Source organism: Nicotiana tabacum, chromosome 20, assembly GCF_000715075.1.
Source record: "Nicotiana tabacum cultivar K326 chromosome 20, ASM71507v2, whole genome shotgun sequence".
Classification (NCBI taxonomy): Eukaryota; Viridiplantae; Streptophyta; class Magnoliopsida; order Solanales; family Solanaceae; genus Nicotiana; species Nicotiana tabacum.
In genome coordinates this window covers 11,945,892-11,959,707 of record NC_134099.1, presented here as the reverse complement: position 1 = coordinate 11,959,707, position 13,816 = coordinate 11,945,892, and the positions used below count along the sequence as shown (strand labels likewise).

The window sequence follows — 13,816 nt, the reverse complement described above, 5'->3', positions numbered from 1 at the left end:
TCCTGGCATCAATGTTGCACCATCCGGACAAAGCTTATGTAGATCCAATACATATTCAAGTCCACGATCAGCACGCTTATTGCAATATGGTTGAGGAAGAATTTGATGGTGAACCATGGTTCCACGACATCAAGGAGTATATCAGGATGGGGATATATCCCGCACAAGCCACAGGAGACCAAAAGAGGACCATTAGGCGATTGGCAAATGGATTCTTCTTAAGCGGAGGAGTTTTGTATAAAAGAACACCAGATCTTGGATTATTAAGATGTATAGATGCCAAACAAGCTACAACTGTCATGTCTGAAGTACATTCAGGAGTTTGCGGACCCCACATGAGTGGATATGTGTTGGCAAAGAAAATCCTCCGAGCTGGTTACTATTGGCTTACCATGGAGCGAGATTGTATCAGTTTTGTGCGCAAGTGTCATCAATGCCAAATACACGGAGATTTGATTCATTCTCCACCATCCGAGTTGCACACAATGTCGGCACCATGGCCCTTCGTTGCCTGGGACATGGATGTAATTGGACCAATTGAGCCGGCAGCATCCAATGGGCACAGGTTCATTCTGGTAGCTATTGATTATTTTACCAAATGGGTTGAGGCCAAGACATTCAAATCAGTGACCAAGAAAGCTGTGGTCGATTTTGTCCACTCAAATATCATATGTCGATTCGGAATCCCGAAGGTGATCATCACAGATAACGGTGCTAATCTTAACAGCAACCTAATGAAAGAAGTATGTCAACAGTTTAAGATTACACATCGCAACTCTACCCCATATCGGCCCAAGGCGAATGGAGCGGTAGAAGCAGCCAACAAAAACATAAAGAAGATACTTCGGAAAATGGTAGAAGGTTCAAAACAATGGCATGAAAAATTACCATTTGCATTATTGGGATACCGCACTACTGTTCGCACTTCAGTAGGAGCCACTCCTTATTTGTTGGTATATGGCACTGAAGCAGTAATTCCTGCAGAAGTTGAGATTCCTTCCCTTCGGATCATCGCCGAAGCAAAGATTGATGATGATGAATGGGTCAAAACCCGTCTAGAACAGTTAAACTTGATTGATGAAAAACGATTGACCGTAGTATGCCATGGTCAATTATATCAAAGAAGAATAGAAAGAGCATACAACAAAAAGGTACGTCCCCGGAAGTTTGAAGTAGGTCAGCATGTGCTGAAACGTATTCTTCCACATCAGGTTGAAGCAAAAGGCAAATTTGCCCCGAATTGGCAAGGACCATTCATTGTGACCAAAGTATTATCGAATGGTGCACTATGCTTAACAGACATTGAAGGCAAGTGCATAGACATCGCGATCAATTCTGACGCGGTAAAGAGATATTATGCATGAATTTTTGAATGTTTGTATTTAGCATTATTTCGAAGATTGGAATGACAAAGGCAATTTATTCTGCTATCCGAAACACTATACCCTTTGTTTCCCCTTTGAGCCATACTTGTTTCTTTCCTACCCTCTCTTGGAATCAATGAAAATCAAGTATGAAATAAAAAAAAAAATAAAAAAAACATCACTATTATTTAGTGAACTACGTTTGACCTGATTCCTCAAAGAAGGATACGTAGGCGCCTCACGGCTCGGTCATAGGGTGCACAATATACATAAAATGTGCACAAAAAGAAACATCAAGCGACCCCAATCAAGGAACTGGGGCAAGAATTGTATTGGAAATAAGAAAAAGATTCCAAGAGTTGTAATTTTTAAACACATACCAAAACTGTTTAGCTTTTAATACCTTTTCCATTTCTAACCCCATACCAGAAAGACCTTTCGACCAATCTTAGAAAAATGTTGAGTCAAGCAAATGAAGATGGTTCATAATACTCTGGTACAAACAAGAAAAAAAAGTAAAAATGAGAGAGTCTTATAGGTGAAAACCCACACGGGCACCATAAGGCGACGGAAGTTGAGAGAAAAGTAAAATGAGAGAGTCTTATTGGTGAAAACCTTCGTGGGCACCATAAGGCGAAAAAGAAGTGAGAAATGAACAAATGAGGAAAGTTTATCGGTGAAAACTCTTTGAGACGTTGCAAGTCCAACAGGTCTGTGAAATGAAAAATGAGATTGGATTATGGAAATTTTGGCGAAAACAAAAAATGAGACAATTGAAAGGAGATTGATTAAAAGACTGGGTTGATTAATCCGAAATGCATACCCTGTTCATTGGTGCCGGTAACTCCAATCAGATAAGTTTTCATTCTTTCTCCAAACAGTCATCCAAACTTGGATGTTTCTTTTCATTCTATAATTGTCGAAATCAGTGTATTTCATCACTAATAATCTTACTTTCCTAAAAAGTTTTGAGATAAGCTTTATTCCAAACAAATAAGAAAGAAATGTCAAGATATACTACCAAGATTCAAGGTTACAAAATACGGCCACGAAAGGTGGGAGATAAAAGATATGGGTGTAAGAAAGGTGAAATCGAAAGTGGATCAGCAAAGTCAGAAGGGACATATGATTACAGTTAAAAGGGTTTGAAGGAAAACATACAGAGGGGAATCCTATAGTCAAGGATCAATTACAAAGACAAAACAGTCTTTTCAACCATTCCAAGGCAACAAAGAGAAACGAAGAGAAGCATCACCATCAGCAAGAATACCCCAGTCAACCACCCTACTTTAAACTAACGAAGTCTTCTTTGATTTAAAACAGGGGCAAATACAATATTTGTGTCAGGAAATACCTGGATGAAGAAAAAAAAGAAGTCAGGCGTCCACCTGGAGAATGAGGATGAGAAAAAGAAGAAGTCAGGCGTCCACCTGGAGAATGAGGATGAAGAATTAAAGAAGTCAGGCGTCCACCTGGAGAATGAGGATGAGAATTAAAGAAGTCAGGCGTCCACCTGGAGAATGAGGATGAAGAAGTTAAAAAGAAGTCAGGCGTCCACCTGGAGAATGAGGATGAAGAAGTTAAAAAGAAGTCAGGCGTCCACCTGGAAAATGAGGATGAAGAAGTTGAAAAGAAGTCAGGCGTCCACCTGGAGAATGAGGATGAAGAAAAGAAGAAGTCAGGCGTCCACCTGGAGAATGAGGATGAGAAAAGAAGAAGTCAGGCGTCCACCTGGAGAATGAGGATGAGAAAAGAAGAAGTCAGGCGTCCACCTGGAGAATGAGGATGAGAATTAAAGAAGTCAGGCGTCCACCTGGAGAATGAGGATGAGAAAAAGAAGTCAGGCGTCCACCTGGAGAATGAGGATGAAGAATTAAAGAAGTCAGGCGTCCACCTGGAGAATGAGGATGAAGAATTAAAGAAATCAGGCGTCCACCTGGAAAATGAGGATGAAGAATTAAAGAAGTCAGGCGTCCACCTGGAGAATGAGGATGAGAAAAAGAAGAAGTCAGGCGTCCACCTGGAGAATGAGGATGAGAAAAAGAAGAAATCAAGCGTCCACCTGGAGAATGAGGATGAGAAAAGAAGAAGTCAGGCGTCCACCTGGAGAATGAGGATGAGAAAAAGAAGAAGTCAGGCGTCCACCTGGAGAATGAGGATGAGAAAAAGAAGAAGTCAGGCGTCCACCTGGAGAATGAGGATGAGAATTAAAGAAGTCAGGCGTCCACCTGGAGAATGAGGATGAGAAAAAGAAGAAGTCAGGCGTCCACCTGGAGAATGAGGATGAAGAATTAAAGAAGTCAGGCGTCCACCTGGAGAATGAGGATGAAGAATTAAAGAAATCAGGCGTCCACCTGGAAAATAAGGATGAAGAATTAAAGAAGTCAGGCGTCCACCTGGAGAATGAGGATGAGAAAAAGAAGAAGTCAGGCGTCCACCTGGAGAATGAGGATGAGAAAAAGAAGAAATCAGGCGTCCACCTGGAGAATGAGGATGAAGAAAAGAAGAAGTCAGGCGTCCACCTGGAGAATGAGGATGAGAAAAAGAAGAAGTCAGGCATCCACCTGGAGAATGAGGATGAGAAAAAGAAGAAGTCAGGCGTCCACCTGGAGAATGAGGATGAGAATTAAAGAAGTCAGGCGTCCACCTGGAGAATGAGGATAAGAAAAAGAAGTCAGGCGTCCACCTGGAGAATGAGGATGAAGAATTAAAGAAGTCAGGCGTCCACCTGGAGAATGAGGATGAAGAATTAAAGAAATCAGGCGTCCACCTGGAAAATGAGGATGAAGAATTAAAGAAGTCAGGCGTCCACCTGGAGAATGAGGATGAGGAAAAGAAGAAGTCAGGCGTCCACCTGGAGAATGAGGATGAGGAAAAGAAGAAGTCAGGCGTCCACCTGGAGAATGAGGATGAGAAAAAGAAGAAGTCAGGCGTCCACCTGGAGAATGAGGATGAAGAATTAAAGAAGTCAGGCGTCCACCTGGAGAATGAGGATGAGAATTAAAGAAGTCAGGCGTCCACCTGGAGAATGAGGATGAGAATTAAAGAAGTCAGGCGTCCACCTGGAGAATGAGGATGAGAAAAAGAAGAAGTCAGGCATCCACCTGGAGAATGAGGATGAGAAAAAGAAGAAGTCAGGCGTCCACCTGGAGAATGAGGATGAGAAAAAGAAGTCAGGCGTCCACCTGGAGAATGAGGATGAAGAAAAGAAGAAACCAGGCGTCCACTTGGAGAATGAGGATGAAGAAAAGAAGAAGTCAGGCGTCCACCTGGAGAATGAGGATGAAGAAAGAAAAGAAGCAGTCAAGGCACCCACCTGAAGAATGAGGGAATGAAATTGAAGTGTTGAAATCAAAAGCCCGCTCATATGAAAAAGGAGCACACTTAGAATCAATAAAGCAGAGGAGTCCAACAGAATCCCCAGCAAGAAACAACAAGAGTTCCAAAAGAAAATACGGGACACAATGAAAAGGAATACGGAATAAGCCAAATGCCCAAGAGTCACCAAGATATCAAGACAACAAGAAACGCTAGGGCATGATCTAGATAAGATTTTTATAATTCCTGTACCATAATCTAGTTTAGTTTTTTTTGTATTACCTTTGAAGTAAGGTGTAATAAGGAGGTCAGCAAGCAGTAAAAACAGCACAAAGCAGCAGTAACATCACAGTCCCATGGTAGTCCCAGCTACCCAAAACTTCCCGAACTACATTGACCTGATTCCTTTATAGCCAAGGATATGTAGGAAACCTTTGAAGCAGAGGTTCGGTCAAATCTTTCAAAAAAAAAATATGCTTCCCACGGAGTATTCGAACGGGCAAACATCGCTCGTATCCGCTCACTTTATCTTTGCACGAGAACTCTTCGAGTTTCCGCACAAAGAGGGGCAGCTGTGAGCACGTGATTTTTGCCTTATGAAAACTACTCCAAAATAAATCAAAAAATAAAATAAATTTCTTTTACTGTGTAATTTTTTGAATTTGCGTGGTGTTAAATACTTGTGTTATGTCCGTAAGTGTTTACATTGTCATAATAAAATGAAAAAAATTAAAATAAAATACATATTGCATGCATATAGGATTTAATTATGCATTTAAAAGATAATTTAAATAAAATCACAAAAAATATGCAATCGTTCTATTTTAAATATTCCACTGTGTGATTGATGTTTTGTCTATTTATTAAATAATTGTTATAGAGTAATTAATATATTTTTGTGAAGTTAAAATTATTTTATAGTTAATATTAAAAATTTAAAATAGAAAAAATGAAAAAATATATATATACAAAATCGGACCTGGATTAAAATCCAGGCCCAAAACATTTTAACCCCCACAGCCCAATCCTTTAGCCCAGGTCCGGTCCAAACCAGACGAACCAAAACGACAGCGTTTGGTCGTGGCTTCTCAAAAACCGTTGGATCAAATCCAACCAACGGTCAAGATCTCACCCCCTTTACCCGTAACCCGATCCAGTGACCCGACTCAGTCGACCCTGGCATTAAACCAAACGACATCGTTTGGTTTAATGAATTGATCCTGGCCCTTCATCTTACTTGATCGGACGGACAATATCAATCCACCCCACCCTTATATAAGTCCCAAGCCCTTACCCCGCCCCCAAACTAAGCACCCCCCCTCCTACACTGTTCATCATCGTCCCCCAAACCCCCACTCCTAACCCTAGCCGCCCTAGGATCCCACCGCTTGAAACCCGGCGGCATCAACGCCGTCGGTCACCAAAATAACACCCTAGAACCCCCTGAACATCCTCTACACGAATCTGACCTTAGTTTCCTTCGAATCAGGCCCCAACTCTTCGAATCTTAAATCGAAGGTTGGCCTGAAAACCTGATCTTCTCCGATGGCTTCCAAAATAACACCACAACTTCCCCTAGATACCATCATCACGGATCTGTTAGTTGCATGGTTCGAATCATACTGGAACTACTCGAATCTTCATTTGAAGATTCGAGTACAATCTGACCTTATCCCAACCTACTTCAAACTCACACCAGTTACCCCCCTGACCTCCCTCGTGCCTAGAACATCTTTGGTTTCCCTCGAATATAACCAGAAATGAGTAAATCCCAAATCGAACTTTCAAGAACCCTAAAAATACCAGACTTTTGGATTCTGTCCAGATTGAATAAAGATTGAGGTTTAATCGACCTTAGTCGAAGTATTTTCAGTGGAAAATACTTCGACTAAGGTCTGTTTGATTTCAAACAAAATTCAAATCCAAGTCGAGTTGAGTTCAGTTGAATTTAAAGGTTCAGAGGTAATTTCTGTTTCTTATGTGCATTCTATGTGTATTCTATGTTCGTTTCATTAGTTTGTTTAATTTTTCATAATTATCTAGTCAAATTTTGTTATACTGTCCCCTACCCGTCAACTTGATTCTAAATGTGAATTGTTTCTGTTGATTGTGATTATGTACAATGTGTGTAATCGACTCGACTAAGTTCGTCGATTAGTTATATCATAAATCCTGCTTCTGAAAATGTTGACTGAAATAACCTGTTTTGGATGGATTATTTTGCTATAATCAGTTAATTAGTTATTGTTAATCAGTTGGTTATTGTTTAATAAATCCATCAAATGGGCGTTATATGAGTGTTGTTTTCTGAACATTAAGTTCAGAACATTGTCAATATATTGACAATGCTCCTGTTTGTTTGATCTTAGTTCAAAAGCTGAGTGCAGTTGAATTATTAGGCTGAATTCAGTATAATGTTGTTATGATATTAGGTTTAATTTCAATTTCACAAATGTTGGTTAGATACCATTGTGTTAGAAAAGTGCATTCTCAGTCAAGATTCAGTCCAGAACTTGATAGGATTGGTTATAGCTGTTTAATTCAGAAGGATAATCGATTCTGAACAATTTTTAAGATCTGTTTTTTTATCAGATTCTGATTTCATTGAGGGCTGTAATTACAGAAGGATTTCAGGTTTATTTTAGAATGAAACAGTAGGGTAATGTGATAGTGTGCTTTCAATAATATGATAGTGGCTATAATTTAAGTAATAATGGGGAACAAGGGATAATGAGGCTGCTGAAAAACAGGATATATAGCACTTAGTTTTAAATTATTCAAAAGTAGTTTTAATGGGAAAACTTTCTGATTTTTAAAGGAGAAAAGGGTCCATCCAGCACTAAACTGTATAGGACCAGCCCTATATAAATACGAGGAGCTGGACAGACTGAGAGGATCAGTTTTTGAAGAGAGGGAATTGAGACTGATTTAGAGCTGAAAAAGAAAGAAAAACAAAAAAAAAATCAAATTTGAAAGCAGATTTTAAGAAGAAAAAGGGAGTGTGAGATTTGAAAAGTTTTCAGAGAGAATTTAGAAGAGAGCTTTGGACAGACTTTGAGAGTTTTTCAGACAGAAAAACAGAATTTAGGAGAAGTTAGACAGACTTTAAGAGATTTAGAGAGGAAGAGAAAAAATCTGAAAAGATACAGTTTTCAGACAGAAAGATAGAGCTTAATGTGACCGGAAGGGTTACAGTCATAATAAATTTGAAGGAGGGTTACAGTCACACACACACACAGATACAACAGCAGAAACAGAAAATCAGAAAAATGGAAATTTGAAACCGAAAAGAAACTGAAATCTGAAATATTGTTCTTTTGTTGAATCTGTTCAACTTTATTTGGTTCCACTGATTCAGTTAACATCTGAAGTGTCTTTTAAAAATAACTGTACTGTGCATCTGTTTTCTTCGGGTCTTATTATTGCTCAAATCTGTGGGAATACTGGTATTTTGCTGAGTTTGTTACTGCTGCTACTGCTGGAATTTACTCCTTCCACCTTCATTTTCAGGTACATGTCTTTTAAATTTCATGTTGGAAAGAGATTCAACATGACTAATCAATGAAGCTTGGATTGCAATTCTGTTTTCCATTTGTCCAAGTTCATCAGTTTAAATTTCATTTTTTTTATGTTAGTTAATTAGTAGTGAATTCAATTTGATAACTATGAGTTAATTGTCTTACCTTGAAATTCATATAAGGCTTTGTAATAATGTTAGCTCTTCATCTCATTAGTTTTGTCATGTTTGAACTGTCAAGGTAGGAAACATGATATAAAGATTGGCCATTAACTAGGCCTTGTGACATTGTTAGTTGAATTAAAAATAGCGTAAAAAATATAAAAACCATATTGCTAGTTTATTCTGATAATCTAATTTAGTTGTGGAAGGAATGATATAAGTTGTACGTTCATATGTGGCATTATAACAGGTATCTATAGAACCACTAGTGGATGGTAAGTTGAGTTGTTATGGCTCATTATGATGTTAAAGTATTACGAATGTTTCAAAACATACAAATATGAATATATGGCATGTAAGGCAATGTTGTTAATCACTTTGTATAATAATTCCCTTTCTTATCAATTTAATGCTTATTTACCATCCTAAATAAGTAATTAGGCCTATTGGATTAAAAGCAAGTATATGAGAATAAGATGAGATATACAAATTGCAACACTTTAAGTCAATGACAATTAGAAATGGGATTTGCACTAATTAAATAATGAAAAAAATTGTTCCAAAATACTTCTTCCTTTCATAAATCATGTTTGTTAGTTTCATATACAATTCATCCTTTGGCATATATATGTTGTATTTGTTTGAATCATATTTTTATTCTTTTCTTCGAATTTGAATAGCGGGATGAATATAATTTATACTCGGAAATTATAATCGACGGACAACCTTTAATAGATTGTGAATTCTTTTCAAAGAATTCAAAGGCCTCTAAAGTGGGAGTTCTCATGATTTTCACATAAAAAATGTATGATATAATAAATAATTTGTGAAAAGTCCATAATACTATTAACAAAGATTTTGCGCAATCAGGGATGCGTTCGCGCACCCTGATTATATTTTAAAAGTAAATTCGGATTATGCGTACGCGCAATTTCGAGCGAATATTTAATAAAACGAATTTCTTTTTAAAAAAAATATTAAATAATTTCATATAAATCCGAGGTGTGCAATTCATTATCTAAATAAAAAGGGTGATGATGTTCCTGATTTTATTTTTAATTTTCGAATATATTTTTTTTTATAAAAACTATAACATGGATGATTTTATTGTGTACACGTACGTGTGGCACAATCCCCGGTAATTATAAAAGATATATAATACGAATATACGTACGCGTAATTCGTCATAAACAATAAGTAAAAAGCGGTAGTAAAATCATGCAATAAAAATGTATTTAATAAAATCAAGATAATTAAGCCAAGAATGAAAGCAGTTGAGCGACCGTGCTAGAACCACGGAATTCGGAAATGCCTAACACCTTTTTTCGAATTAACATAATTCCTTACTCAGGATTTCTGGTTCGCAGAATAATAAACAGAGTCATATTCTCCTCGATTCAGGGATTAAAATTGGTGACTTGGGACGCCTTAAAATTCCCAGGTGGCGACTCTGAAATAATTAAATAAATCCCGTTTCGACTGTCCTTTAATTGGAGAAAACTCCCCTTGTACCCTCATGGGGGTATGTAAAAAGGAGGTGCGACAGCTCTGGCGACTCTGCTGGGGACTTTTAGTTGTAAGCTTATTATACCCGGTATGAATAATCTTCTACCGGGGGTAATGTTTATCCATAACCGGGTATCGAAGTGATAAGCTTCTTCAGGAAGCTTATTTCCAATAGAGTACTTAAATAGATAAACATATTTACGGTGGAGTCCCATATGGATAAGCTTCTTCAGGAAGCTTATTTACAACGGAGTACTAAATGAACATCCATAATATAATATATTTATAACACTCTCCCTTAGTTGAATAGATTGTGGTAGAGTTTAACGTTTTAAGTATACACAAATGTCTAAAGAAGAACAAAAAGTTTGAGTTTTGTCAAAATTAATTAAATTTTAAATACTTTTTAAAAATTAAAGTTGTCTTTAATGAGATCGCTCAAAGCGGTTACCAGATGTTGTAGAGAAAAAAACTACAAGAATAAATTACAAATAAACATTATGTGCCAATAATTAGCCATTAAGTCATACTACTAAAAATAACCATTTAAAAGTTACTAATGATATATAACATTTAAAAAATCAATGCAAAAAGGATTTTTTTCAATGGATGTAGTCGTAATCCGTTGAAAACACATATATGAGGTAGTATATAAAATTTGAGAAAAATTAGAGGTGATTTGAATTGGTTTAAAGTCAAAATTTGTTACGAATGACACAAAAAATTCAAAAAAACCTAGGCAAAATAAAAATTAATGGGTATAGTTAAAATTCAATGAAAACAAATAAATGAGGTAAAAATAAAATTTGAGAAAAATTAGATGTGATTTAGCCTAGTCTAGAGTCAAAATTCATTATGAATGATATAAAATAGTCAAAAGACCTAGGCAAAAATATTTTTTTCCAAAAGGTATGTTTAAATTCATTGAAAACACATAAATAAGATGAAAAATGTAAAATTTGAGGAAAACTGGAGGTAGTTCAGATTGGAGTCTAAATTCATTATGAAGGATATCAAATATTCAAAAAACTAAGACAAAAAATATTTTCTTTTTCGATGAGTATGATTAGAATTTAATTAAAACACATAGATGAGATAATATACAAAATTTCAGGAAATCATTTAGACTAGTATTGAATCAAAATTCATAACGAATAATATAAAACATTCAAAAACCAAAGCAATTTTTTTTTCAATAGGTATGGCTGAAATTCGTTGAAACATGTTGATGAGACAATATAAAAAATTTGAGAAAGATTGGAGGGTTTGAAGTCAAAATTCGTAGTTGAAATCGAATTTAAATTTTTTTGCAATATATATATACATGAGATACACAAGGGATAGATTGTTACACATGTGATACACATCTCATGTATACATGAATATCTTTGGTTTAAATAAATCAGTAAAATAATAGTAAGAGAATGTAAACAAATATTGTCAAGCAAATTAAACATTTACGTACAATGGAGTTTTTTTTTTTTTTTGGGTGGGGGGGGGGGGGGGAGGGGAGGTAAGGAAAACTTACAAAATCAAACAACTGTAACTTTTTTAATTAGTACAATTATTTATTTAATTGAGTACTACTTTATTTGTCCTTTGACAAATAGGTAAACTATAACGTGTAATTTGTGATATAAAACAAAGAAGTAAATAGTAATCCGATCGTCTTAGCCTAAAGACTCTTAGGTATCAAATTATTTTATTTTCGACAAGGACTAGATTTGAGTTCTTTGACAAAGTTATATTATATTATATACATAAATCAACACAACTATAAACCCTAATTTTTTTTTCCTCTGGAGCAGCAGTCAGTTCTTTGGCCTTCATCTAATAAGGTGAGTGTATTTATTTTTTTAATTAATTTCGTCGTCCGGTGACACGAGACCCTTATATTATATACGTAAATCAACATAACTATGTCACACATTCGTGTACATAATCACGATAATTTATTTATAAGCGCACCTAAAGCACTCTAACAGTGTTCCTTATTTATTTCTTTTTCCTAAATTTTAAAGTTATTGTGAGGCCAAAAATTCTGGAGGTTATTGTGAATGTTGTAGGTATTATGGAAGTCATTTGAAGTTATATTAATTTATAAAGGAGAGCTAGCCTACATGTTTATTGGGATCGGGCCAACAATTTACTTATTCTTATTGCCTTGGGCCCAAAACGTGGGTCTTTTAACATTACTGACTAATGATGCCTAAAACTAATTTGCAAACAAATCATATGACCCACTTAGCAATTAATAACTAAACAAAACTAAGGCAGAATACTACTTAATAAACTTCAAACAACTAATCAGAGATATTATGCAATAATCAAACTTATGAGCATTTATATCAATGTAATCTAGCAGACTCTATTCTAACAAATAAACATCCAACATAATAAATTCAAAGATAAGTTTAGAGAGAGGATGAACCTTTATTGCTAGAATTTTCAGCAGGTAAATTGAAGGGGAAGCTCCAAAACAGCAAAAATTCAAAACCAACGCTTAATCAGGACCTCAAACGACGGAACTCTAACACGACTTCACTTTGGTGCTGGCTTTTGACGATATGTATTGGGGTTGATTTTGGGAGCTGTGAAGCTGGATTCCGAGGTATTTTGGAGTGAGTTTACAGCTGATTTTGTTGAGTTTTTGGGGGTGAAAGGAGCTGATTTTCGTCACTGTTTTCAGCTAGTTTTGGGTGAGGTTTTTGGAGCTGAAATGAGGTATTTTGAATGTGCTTTTAATGACATTTTTGGAGGTAGTTCAAGCTGGATTTCTTGGCTGTTTCTGAAGCTATTTTCGCAGCTGTTTTTGTGTGATATTTGGGGTGTTTTCAGGTGGAAAAGGGGCAGCTTTTAAAACTGTTTAGCAGTTGATTTTTGCTGCTTTTTTGGACTGTTTTCGCAACTGGTTTTGCTGCGATTTTGAGGTGATTTTCGCTGGGTTTTGGGGGTTGTTTCAAACTGGATTTAGAGTAGTTTCAATGGAGTTTCAAGGAGTATTTTTACATGGTTTTGCAAAATGGAAGAAAAATGGTGATTGACCATGGAAAGAAAAGAAGAAGAGATCGGTCCCCCCCCCCCCCCCGTGTGTGTTTTTCTCGTTTGTTTGTTTTATGGAAGAGAGAATGAGTGAGGGGATTATGGGTTGATGAGTGGGCGAAAGTGAACTTTTTTGTCAGTAATAACAAATGTTTGATGATGTTTATATTCTTATTTGTTTTAAATTGGCGTTATACGAATTTGAAATAACATAATAAAACAATCAAGGTAATAACAGAAAAATAAAAACAATCAAAGGTAATAACAAAAATATTCACCATTGATCATATAACTAATATTGAGATAAAAGCTCCTTAAATTAAAAGAAACATAATTAAAGTAAATCTGTCCAACATAAAAGTTTAACTAAGAATTGAGATATACTAAATATTACTCCTAAACTAGGACAGAGAAGTGGAGGAATGCAATGACAATTCACTTGCAATTAATCTTGATCCAATATTTACCTTCATATACCTGTATAAAAGATAGAGAAAAAATTAAGATTTAATTTAATACTTTATGGTATCATGATATAAATAAAATATAATTGGTATAAACTACAACTTTTTGTTAAACATAGAGTATAATTGGTGAAACAAATAACTGAAATGTGATACAAAAAATAAAAATAAGAAAAAATAAATAGTGTGAAGTTTAGTGTACCCAAAGTTGATAATCTAGTGGTGCTCAATCTTCGCTGTATCGTAAAAAAGACATTTGAACTTACATGCTAAAAGAATTATAATTAAATTTATCATTTAAAGATGTAGCACTTCTAACCTTGATGGTGATGAGCCAATAAAATGACGTTGCATTTGATTTAATATCTCCTCTTGGTGTGCCCGTAGAGTACCCAACTTAGAAGTTAATGTTTGTATCTGTATCTGTTGATTTGCTACTTCAG

General features: G+C 35.8%; 1 pseudogene; it reads right to left on the bottom strand.

Moving 5' to 3' along the window:
* Positions 1 to 12,997, bottom strand: part of LOC107775967 (transcription initiation factor TFIID subunit 11-like) — a 36,862-nt pseudogene extending 23,865 nt beyond the window's left edge.
* Positions 12,998 to 13,816: the final 819 nt, after the last annotated feature.